We start from the raw sequence: 6,000 nt of genomic DNA on the forward strand, positions 1-6,000 counted from the left end.
GGTAGTGAGGGATAATGTGCTCCTTAGTACTACGTAGAACATTGAGGTCGCTCCCGGAGGTAGTGAGGGTAATGTGCTCCTTAATACCACATAGAACATTGAGGTCGCTTCCTGGGGTAGTGAGGGATAATGTGCTCCTTAATACATCATAGAACATTGAGGTCGCTCCCGGAGGTAGTGAGGGATCATGTGCTCCTTAATACTACGTAGAACATTGAGGTCGCTCCCGGAGGTAGTGAGGGATAATGTGCTCCTTAATACTACATAGAACATTGAGGTCGCTCCCAGAGGTAGTGAGGGATAATGTGCTCCTTAATACTACATAGGACATTGAGGTCGCTCCCGGAGGTAGTGAGGGATAATGTGCTCCTTAATACATCATAGAAGATTGAGGTCGCTCCCAGAGGTAGTGAGGGATAATGTGCTCCTTAATACTACATAGAACATTGAGGTCGCTCCCGGAGGTAGTGAGGGATAATGTGCTCCTTAATACTACATAGAACATTGAGGTGGCTCCCGGAGGTAGTGAGGGATAATGTGCTCCTTAATACTACATAGAACATTGAGGTCGCTCCCGGAGGTAGTGAGGGATAATGTGCTCCTTAATACTACATGGAACATCGAGGTCGCTCCCGGAGGTAGTGAGGGATAATGTGCTCCTTAATACATCATAGAAGATTGAGGTCGCTCCCGGAGGTAGTGAGGGATAATGTGCTCCTTAATACTACATAGAACATTGAGGTCGCTCCCGGAGGTAGTGAGAGATAATGTGCTCCTTAATACTACATAGAACATTGAGGTGGCTTCCGGAGGTAGTGAGGGATCATGTGCTCCTTAATACATCATAGAACATTGAGGTGGCTTCCGGAGGTAGTGAGGGATCATGTGCTCCTTAATACATCATAGAACATTGAGGTCGCTCCCGGAGGTAGTGAGGGATAATGTGCTCCTTAATACTACATAGAACATTGAGGTCGCTCCCGGAGGTAGTGAGGGATAATGTGCTCCTTAGTACTGAATAGAACATTGAGGTCGCTCCCGGAGGTAGTGAGGGATAATGTGCTCCTTAATACTACATAGAACATTGAGGTCGCTCCCGGAGGTAGTGAGGGATAATGTGCTCCTTAATACTACATAGAACATTGAGGTCGCTCCCGGAGGTAGTGAGGGATAATGTGCTCCTTAGTACTACATAGAACATTGAGGTCGCTCCCGGAGGTAGTGAGGGATAATGTGCTCCTTAATACTACATAGAACATTGAGGTTGCTCCCGGAGGTAGTGAGGGATCATGTGCTCCTTAATACTACGTAGAACATTGAGGTCGCTCCCGGAGGTAGTGAGGGATAATGTGCTCCTTAATACTACATAGAACATTGAGGTCGCTCCCAGAGGTAGTGAGGGATAATGTGCTCCTTAATACTACATAGGACATTGAGGTCGCTCCCAGAGGTAGTGAGGGATAATGTGCTCCTTAATACATCATAGAAGATTGAGGTCGCTCCCGGAGGTAGTGAGGGATAATGTGCTCCTTAATACTACATAGAACATTGAGGTCGCTCCCGGAGGCAGTGAGGGATAATGTGCTCCTTAATACTACATAGAACATTGAGGTGGCTCCCGGAGGTAGTGAGGGATAATGTGCTCCTTAATACTACATAGAACACTGAGGTCGCTCCCGGAGGTAGTGAGGGATAATGTGCTCCTTAATACTACATAGAACATTGAGGTCGCTCCCGGAGGTAGTGAGGGATAATGTGCTCCTTAATACTACATAGAACATTGAGGTCGCTCCCAGAGGTAGTGAGGGATAATCTGCTCCTAAATACTACATAGAACATTGAGGTCGCTTCCGGAGGCAGTGAGGGATAATGTTCTCCTTAATACTACATAGAACATTGAGGTCGCTCCCGGAGGCAGTGAGGGATAATCTGCTCCTTAATACTGCATAGAACATTGAGGTCGCTCCCGGAGGTAGTGAGGGATAATGTGCTCCTTAATACTACATAGAACATTGAGGTCGCTCCCGGAGGTAGTGAGGGATAATGTGCTCCTTAATACTACATAGAACATTGAGGTCGCTCCCGGAGGTAGTGAGGGATAATGTGCTCCTTAATACTACATAGAACATTGAGGTCGCTCCCGGAGGTAGTGAGGGATAATGTGCTCCTTAATACTACATAGAACATTGAGGTCGCTCCCGGAGGTAGTGAGGGATAATGTGCTCCTTAATACTGCATAGAACATTGAGGTGGCTTCCGGAGGTAGTGAGGGATAATGTGCTCCTTAATACTGCATAGAACATTGAGGTCGCTCCCGGAGGTAGTGAGGGATAACGTGCTCCTTAATACTGCATAGAACATTGAGTTCGCTCACGGAGGTAGTGAGGGATAACGTGCTCCTTAATACTACATAGAACATTGAGGTCGCTCCCGGAGGTAGTGAGGGATAACGTGCTCCTTAATACTACATAGAACATTGAGGTCGCTCACGGAGGTAGTGAGGGATAACGTGCTCCTTAATACTACATAGAACATTGAGGTTGCTCCCGGAGGTAGTGAGGGATAACGTGCTCCTTAATACTACATAGAACATTGAGGTCGCTCACGGAGGTAGTGAGGGATAATGTGCTCCTTAATACTACATAGAACATTGAGGTAGTTTCCAGAGGTAGTGAGGGATAATGTGCTCCTTAATACTACATAGAACATTGAGGTAGTTTCCAGAGGTAGTGAGGGATAATGTGCTCCTTAATACTACATAGAACATTGAGGTCGCTCCCGGAGGTAGTGAGGGATAATGTGCTCCTTAATACTGCATAGAACATTGAGGTCGCTCCCGGAGGTAGTGAGGGATAATGTGCTCCTTAATACTACATAGAACATTGAGGTTGCTCCCGGAGGTAGTGAGGGATAACGTGCTCCTTAATACTACATAGAACATTGAGGTCGCTCACGGAGGTAGTGAGGGATATTGTGCTCCTTAATACTACATAGAACATTGAGGTAGTTTCCAGAGGTAGTGAGTGATAATGTGCTCCTTAATACTACATAGAACATTGAGGTAGTTTCCAGAGGTAGTGAGGGATAATGTGCTCCTTAATACTACATAGAACATTGAGGTCGCTCCCGGAGGTAGTGAGGGATAATGTGCTCCTTAATACTGCATAGAACATTGAGGTCGCTCCCGGAGGTAGTGAGGGATAATGTGCTCCTTAATACTACATAGAACATTGAGGTGGCTTCCGGAGGTAGTGAGGGATAATGTGCTCCTTAATACTACATAGGACATTGAGGTGGCTTCCGGAGGTAGTGAGGGATAATGTGCTCCTTAGTACTACGTAGAACATTGAGGTCGCTCCCGGAGGTAGTGAGGGTAATGTGCTCCTTAATACCACATAGAACATTGAGGTCGCTTCCTGGGGTAGTGAGGGATAATGTGCTCCTTAATACATCATAGAACATTGAGGTCGCTCCCGGAGGTAGTGAGGGATCATGTGCTCCTTAATACTACGTAGAACATTGAGGTCGCTCCCGGAGGTAGTGAGGGATAATGTGCTCCTTAATACTACATAGAACATTGAGGTCGCTCCCAGAGGTAGTGAGGGATAATGTGCTCCTTAATACTACATAGGACATTGAGGTCGCTCCCAGAGGTAGTGAGGGATAATGTGCTCCTTAATACATCATAGAAGATTGAGGTCGCTCCCGGAGGTAGTGAGGGATAATGTGCTCCTTAATACTACATAGAACATTGAGGTCGCTCCCGGAGGCAGTGAGGGATAATGTGCTCCTTAATACTACATAGAACATTGAGGTGGCTCCCGGAGGTAGTGAGGGATAATGTGCTCCTTAATACTACATAGAACACTGAGGTCGCTCCCGGAGGTAGTGAGGGATAATGTGCTCCTTAATACTACATAGAACATTGAGGACGCTCCCGGAGGTAGTGAGGGATAATGTACTCCTTAATACTGCATAGAACATTGAGGTCGCTCCCGGAGGTAGTGAGGGATAATGTGCTCCTTAATACATCATAGAAGATTGAGGTCGCTCCCAGAGGTAGTGAGGGATAATGTGCTCCTTAATACTACATAGAACATTGAGGTCGCTCCCGGAGGTAGTGAGGGATAATGTGCTCCTTAATACTACATAGAACATTGAGGTGGCTCCCGGAGGTAGTGAGGGATAATGTGCTCCTTAATACTACATAGAACATTGAGGTCGCTCCCGGAGGTAGTGAGGGATAATGTGCTCCTTAATACTACATGGAACATCGAGGTCGCTCCCGGAGGTAGTGAGGGATAATGTGCTCCTTAATACATCATAGAAGATTGAGGTCGCTCCCGGAGGTAGTGAGGGATAATGTGCTCCTTAATACTACATAGAACATTGAGGTCGCTCCCGGAGGTAGTGAGAGATAATGTGCTCCTTAATACTACATAGAACATTGAGGTGGCTTCCGGAGGTAGTGAGGGATCATGTGCTCCTTAATACATCATAGAACATTGAGGTGGCTTCCGGAGGTAGTGAGGGATCATGTGCTCCTTAATACATCATAGAACATTGAGGTCGCTCCCGGAGGTAGTGAGGGATAATGTGCTCCTTAATACTACATAGAACATTGAGGTCGCTCCCGGAGGTAGTGAGGGATAATGTGCTCCTTAGTACTGAATAGAACATTGAGGTCGCTCCCGGAGGTAGTGAGGGATAATGTGCTCCTTAATACTACATAGAACATTGAGGTCGCTCCCGGAGGTAGTGAGGGATAATGTGCTCCTTAATACTACATAGAACATTGAGGTCGCTCCCGGAGGTAGTGAGGGATAATGTGCTCCTTAGTACTACATAGAACATTGAGGTCGCTCCCGGAGGTAGTGAGGGATAATGTGCTCCTTAATACTACATAGAACATTGAGGTTGCTCCCGGAGGTAGTGAGGGATAATGTGCTCCTTAATACTACATAGAACATTGAGGTGGCTCCCGGAGGTAGTGAGGGATAACGTGCTCCTTAATACTACATAGAACATTGAGGTCGCTCCCGGAGGTAGTGAGGGATAATGTGCTCCTTAATACTACATAGAACATTGAGGTCGCTGCCGGAGGTAGTGAGGGATAATGTGCTCCTTAATACTACATAGAACATTGAGGTGGCTCCCGGAGGTAGTTAGGGGATAATGTGCTCCTTAATACTACATAGAACATTGAGGTCGCTCCCGGAGGTAGTGAGGGATAATGTGCTCCCTAATACTACATAGAACATTGAGGTGGCTCCCGGAGGTAGTGAGGGATAATGTGCTCCTTAATACTACATAGAACATTGAGGTCGCTCCCAGAGGCAGTGAGGGATAATGTGCTCCTTAATACTACATAGAACATTGAGGTGGCTCCCGGAGGTAGTGAGGGATAATGTGCTCCTTAATACTACATAGAACATTGAGGTGGCTCCCGGAGGTAGTTAGGGATAATGTGCTCCTTAATACTACATAGAACATTGAGGTCGCTCCCGGAGGTAGTGAGGGATAATGTGCTCCTTAATACTACATAGAACATTGAGGTGGCTGCCGGAGGTAGTGAGGGATAATGTGCCCCTAATACTACATAGAACATTGAGGTCGCTCCCGGAGGTAGTGAGGGATAATGTGCTCCTTAATACTACATAGAACATTGAGGTCGCTCCCGGAGGTAGTGAGGGATAATGTGCTCCTTAATACTACATAGAACATTGAGGTCGCTCCTGGGGGTAGTGAGGGATAATGTGCTCCTTAATACTACATAGAACATTGAGGTCACTCCCGGAGGCAGTGAGGGATAATGTGCTCCTTAATACATCATAGAACATTGAGGTCGCTCTCGGAGGTAGTGAGGGATAATGTGCTTCTTAATACTACATAGAACACTGAGGTCGCTCCCGGAGGTAGTGAGGGATAATGTGCCCCTTAATACTACATAGAACATTGAGGTGGCTCCCGGAGGTAGTGAGGGATAATGTGCTCCTTAAT

The sequence above is a fragment of the Crinia signifera genome, chromosome 6, assembly GCF_055691185.1.
Source record: "Crinia signifera chromosome 6, ASM5569118v1, whole genome shotgun sequence".
Taxonomy (NCBI): Eukaryota; Metazoa; Chordata; class Amphibia; order Anura; family Myobatrachidae; genus Crinia; species Crinia signifera.